General features: G+C 35.9%; 1 long non-coding RNA gene across 1 annotated transcript in view; it reads right to left on the minus strand.

Annotated features, from left to right (window-relative positions):
* The window catches only part of LOC114468098 (uncharacterized), a 42,297-nt gene extending 36,888 nt beyond the window's left edge, over nucleotides 1–5,409 (minus strand). Inside the window, exons 1-2 of the long non-coding RNA XR_003674614.1 lie at nucleotides 5,350–5,409; nucleotides 2,774–2,911 (exon numbers count right to left, since the gene is read on the minus strand). This is a non-coding gene — a long non-coding RNA (uncharacterized LOC114468098). The remainder of the gene's footprint in view (nucleotides 1–2,773; nucleotides 2,912–5,349) is intronic.
* Between the last annotated feature and the right edge of the window lie 591 nt (nucleotides 5,410–6,000).

A 6,000-nucleotide genomic window follows, 5' to 3' on the forward strand; every position in this document is an offset into this window, starting at 1 on the left:
TCATTTTGTCAGCAACAAAATTAACGCTTTAATTGCAATTAACGCAAGGTGAATTCCTTTTGTTTAAAGAGCCAGTTTTATTAGCGCTACGGAACAATCCGCTCTCATTAGAGGCGTTGTGCAACAATATGTCAAAATATTAAAACGTTACAAGACAAACCGTCAACGGTACGAGGCGTCAACGTCCAAGGGATGGGACGATACATCGTACAACGATATATCGCAATATTAAAACATCACAAGATGCATTGAAGATGCTACGAGAGGTCAACGTCCAAAGTCTCACTTGATGCCAGAAACTGTAGCAATTAGTGGCGTCAAAATGAAAGTGTTAACAAAATTAACGCGAATAGTGTCTGGTTGAAACGGGCTCAAGTTTAAAGAGACATCGGGTTTGACGGGTTCAGAACGTGTTCTGTCGGCTCGTGTTTTCTTGTTTTGGTCTGATTAAAGCTCTTCTTTCTCACTGCTCTTGGTTCAGCCCCGAGTGTGCGGCTGAACGTCTAAACAAGCGTTACTAAAACAGTTCCAGCACCCCCTAATGTTTAAGCAGGGTATTGAAGCACATACTGTTTGACATCCATTTTTAGCTGATTTAGCATATATCCTTACTTCACTAGTTACTAAAGGCTGATATCGATGGTTGTTGTGTTTATTTCCACTTTTTCCTGTCCTTTTTTATCAGTAGAGTCTTGATTCAGAAGGTTCGTGGCCTGGATATCAGAAACTTTACCGGTACGACTCCACCACTAATGTATGTGTTCGTTAACTTTCAGTAAATCTAAATATGGGAGACGACAGGATGAGAGGACTTCATGTAGAGGTGTTGTTATTCACAGTCTGACTTCAACTAGAAGACGTTGTTTATCTGCAGTCGACAGAAATAACTGAGGAGGTGGTTAAAGAAAGTTTACTGGAAGACGTACGCAGATGTATATGTTCAAATACTTTCCTCTAGGACTGGTTTTAGAAGTAAAACATCAAGTTTTAACCTGAACACACACACACTTGTGTCAGACACTGATAATCACGCCTGATTGGCAGATACAAGCTAACACGTGCACTGCTCACCTCGCAAGTTAGCATCAATGCTAAAGTGCTATCACATTGTATTTCTGAGCTTATTAAACTCCCACGTGGCGCTGATCTCAGTGAATCATCTTCACACTCAATCACTCACTGAATGTGTGTGTCAGTGTGTGTGTGTGTCAGTGTGTGTGTGCTAACACAAAAACAACACAAGAAAGAACTAATACTATGTGGCCCCTAAAGTAAATACACAATATAGCTCCAAAGCTGACAAAATAACAGGAAAATACACAAAAAAAACTGAACTCAACTCAATCAATAAAGCACTTATAAAACAGCCTCAGCTGAAACAAAGTGCTGTAAATAAAAAGGCAAAACAACAGGAAAACAGTCAAATAAACTCAGTAAAACAAGAATAAACACTAATGTAATTATTTAGCAAAACAGTAAATAACAAAAACCATAGCGCAGAATCACCAACACAAACCAAGGAATAAAAATTAGTTTTAAGACGACGTCACAAGACACTAGGGGTGGGAGAAATAATCGATGCATCGTCATTCAGACATAGTAATCGATCATCGGTTCATAGATTTCCAATAAGCAGTTTAAACGCTCTAGAGTTCGTTTACTCTGACCCTAACCCTAACCCTCCTCCAGTGCCCGTGTGAACATGCAAACCAGGTCTAGAGTGTTTTGGTTAGTCTGAGTGTTCAGCTGCACTGTGGACACAAACAGACTAAAAACAGGAAGAATATGAGATGACGGAGAACGCATGGCATTGAGAGAAGGAGAACTGACCGCAGTGTGAAACAAAACATTAAAACCAGGAAAAGACAGACAACTTGTTGCTGCTCCGTTGTTGAATGTTGATGTCTCTACTCCAGTAACCACCCCTCAACTGGTTAGCTCATGGAACTGGTTACAGTAACTAGTAACAGTAAAGCTGTTTCTAGTTAGTTTGGCTGTTTACCATGCAGTTCTAACTGAACAGTTTACAGATGTCCTCTAAAGGTACATTTATCTCCTGTCTGAATGTGATTGCTATGTTGATAAAAAAAAAAAAAAACAGCAATTAATTAGTGGTTACGGTAAGAAACTAAGAAATGCTGAAGAAAAAGTGCATCGAGATGCATCGATTTATAATCGAATGGTAATCAAATCGCAGTCCCTATAATCATAATCTAATCAAATGGTGCCTAAATATCCCCACCCCTACAAGACACAGACATAATAAACTCATTGGTCGTCATTCATCAACCGTTGGTACGTTCAGATCTGAGCGTACGACGTGCGTTCTACTAAATTCACACTTTTTTGGTTTTCCTTTGAAGGAATATCGTATAACTAATACAAATAAACTCTGTCCTATAAATTATACAAAATACACCAAATTCTAACACTTTGAAATGTGAAAAGTTGGACTAGAATCAATCAATAACACGACTTCATACCAAATACATTCGATTTCAGCAGAAAAAAACGGTTTTGAGATTGTGTAGTATGACCACCACTTTTCTGTGAGACTTCATGCTACAGTAATGAATCTAATGAACGATTGGTTGAATTATCCGCTCCACTAACACTGTATTAATACACCATAAAGGAGCAAAAATAACAACAAAGCTGCACAAAGTGACTCCCGGCATTGAGTATTGACTAGTTTGAACATTCAACGAGTATCTGTGTGTTCACTGAAGTAGAGGATGTTTGTACTTTCTGCTGTTATTAATAATATTCTTACCTGATATGAAGCAGTTCATATTGATTCCTTCTGTCCAACGCTGTGACTGATGAGTCGTCCAATTACGAGCATCGACCCCGACCTGGAGTCAAAGAGAGGACGGATATCAGAACCCAGGAACGGTTTGATGTGTGAACGCTGTGGGAAAAAAGAGCTGATCACTTATTGAATCAATCAGCTTGAAAGGTTCACACACACACACAGCAGATCAGCGTCTATGGGGGAACAAAAGGTTGCAGAAGTCCTCATCCTTTCAAACACTGTTTAAGGGCCATAGTATGTAGTCATCTTAAAGATGTAAGTAATTGTTTTAAACATAAATAAAATTGGTTAAAAGTGACCAAAAATGGTAGAAAATGTGGAGAAATGGGATTTTAAAAACCACAGAAATTGGTTAAAAGTTGCTAATTGTTAATAAAAATTACCAAAACATGGGGAAAAATGGCATAAAAGGGTTGGGGTGATCAAAAACAGTGAGGAAAAGTGATAAAAAGGGTTCAAACTTTCAAAGTGTCAATATTGGCTTAAAAGTGACAGAAACGGGGGAGCGGGGTGCTGGGGTAATGTAATCTAAAAAGTAGAAAAAAAATAGTTTAAACTGGAAAATAATGGGCGTGACAAATCGTGAATGTGGTTAAATTGATAAAAAATAATCATGAAATATGGTGAGCCTATTTTTGATTATTTTTACCTTTTTTCTGCAACTTCACCAAACTCACCATATTTTAACCTAATTTCATCACTTTTTCTTACCATATTTTTGCTCCTTTTAATGTATTTTTGCTACATTATTCCCATTTCTGACACTTCTAAATCACATTTTTATGACTTTTCAGCACATTTTTCCACTTTCCAGACATGTTCAGCACTTATAAACCTTTTCTACCACTTTTACACCTAATGTCACATATGTTGACCCATTATTGTCACTTTTAACCTCTTTTCACCATATTTAATGCTTCTTTTTGCCAATTTAACCACATTCACCATTTATCATGCCCATTATTTGCCAGTTTTTACCAGTTTGAGCTTTTTTTCCAAACGAGAATTGAATCATTAAGCAGAATCAAAACGGAATTGTTAAATCCTTATCAATTCCATCCCTATTTAAAACTCAGACTTTCATAAATTGCCAAAAAACTGAAAAACAATCTTTTTATTTAAAGAAAACAACTGTGAAGATAGGAAAGCAAACTTGCAGGACTGTTTACCAGCTTTAGTCACACACGTGACGTGAAACTTCCTGTAGTTATTTTTATTAACACGCTAAGATTTTTGCTGGTATAACCTGAATAAACTAAGATTATTGCTGGTATAACCTGATTAAACTAAGATTATTGCTGGTATAACCTGATTAAACTAAGATTATTGCTGGTATAACCTGATTAAACTAAGATTATTGCTGGTATAACCTGATTAAACTAAGATTATTGCTGGTATAACCTGATTAAACAAGGATTATTGCTGGTATAACCTGATTAAACAAAGATTATTGCTGGTATAACCTGATTAAACAAGGATTATTGCTGGTATAACCTGATTAAACTAAGATTATTGCTGGTATAACCTGATTAAACTAAGATTACTGCTGGTATAACCTGATTAAACAAGGATTATTGCTGGTATAACCTGATTAAACAAGGATTATTGCTGGTATAACCTGATTAAACAAAGATTATTGCTGGTATAACCTGATTAAACTAAGATTATTGCTGGTATAACCTGATTAAACAAGGATTATTGCTGGTATAACCTGATTAAACAAGGATTATTGCTGGTATAACCTGATTAAACAAAGATTATTGCTGGTATAACCTGATTAAACAAGGATTATTGCTGGTATAACCTGATTAAACTAAGATTATTGCTGGTATAACCTGATTAAACAAAGATTATTGCTGGTATAACCTGATTAAACTAAGATTATTGCTGGTATAACCTGATTAAACTAAGATTATTGCTGGTATAACCTGATTAAACTAAGATTATTGCTGGTATAACCTGATTAAACTAAGATTATTGCTGGTATAACCTGATTAAACTAAGATTATTGCTGGTATAACCTGATTAAACCTCTCAGGTTTATTTTAAAGTTCTTTTAAAGCAGCCAGGAGGAGAAAAAAACGTGGTCTACAGTGAGAAGCGATGGCCGCCATTACACCTCCATCAGAGGCTCATAGTTACTGTATGTCATGGTGTTATATATGACCGCTGTCAGCACCCACGCAGCACACATTTCAAGTGGATTTTCATCCTTTAAATGTCTAAAAGTGTCTTTGTCAGAGCTGTAAGTGGAACATAATAAGTGGTTGTACTCCCTTAATGACCTGCTGTCAGTCTGTCATACAAATATGGAACTAAAACATTATATATAGATCTATCAATCAATCTATATATCCGCTGACAATAACACGTTGTGTTTGAGCCAAAATGGCGGCCGCGCGACGAACTTTTCCCCTCCTGTGTCATAAAACTACAAATAACTTAGTTTAAAGTTTAAACTGTATATAACAATCACAACGACATTAAATGTTACTCACATGTAACATTGTGTGATGTTTGGACCGTTTACTGACCTGTTTAATGCAGGTGAAACTGAGGAGTGATAACACGGGGGGTAGCGCCGCGCTTTTACCTGTCCCTAGAGAAATTCATTCCCACACAAAGGTTCCACCCCTCGGAACTTTGAACACGAATGTAGTAAAAGCACCTAAATTGTTCAAATAAGGCCATAAATAAATACATATTTAATATATCTAAAATAACTGTGATTATTTGCAGCTCTTATATCTTAATTAATTTGTTGCGTTTTGTTCTTATTGAACATCAGGTAATGTTGTGGCACTTCCTGTCGGTGATGAAGTGGAAAAAGGCGAAAACATTTCCGATACTGTGTATACTGGCCCACTTAAAACACTGCTTTTGTGTGTTTTTATGTCATTTCAAGTATTTTTATATATTTTTGATGCATTTTTGTGTGCTTTTGGTATTTTGTTGTTTTGTGTATTATTACATTAGATTGTTTAATGTATTTTTTGAGTAATTGTATGTAATTGAGTTGTTTTTTTTATTTGCTCTGTTTTAGTTCCTTTTTTGTGTGTTTTCGCTCATTTTCTGTCATGAAGTGTATTTTTGGAGTAATAGTATGTCGTTGAGTTAGTGTTTTGTGCATTTTTATACTTTTGTACTGTGTTTTTTTGTTAATTTTTGCGTGTTTTTATTAATAT

The sequence above is a fragment of the Gouania willdenowi genome, chromosome 1, assembly GCF_900634775.1.
Source record: "Gouania willdenowi chromosome 1, fGouWil2.1, whole genome shotgun sequence".
NCBI lineage: Eukaryota > Metazoa > Chordata > Actinopteri > Blenniiformes > Gobiesocidae > Gouania > Gouania willdenowi.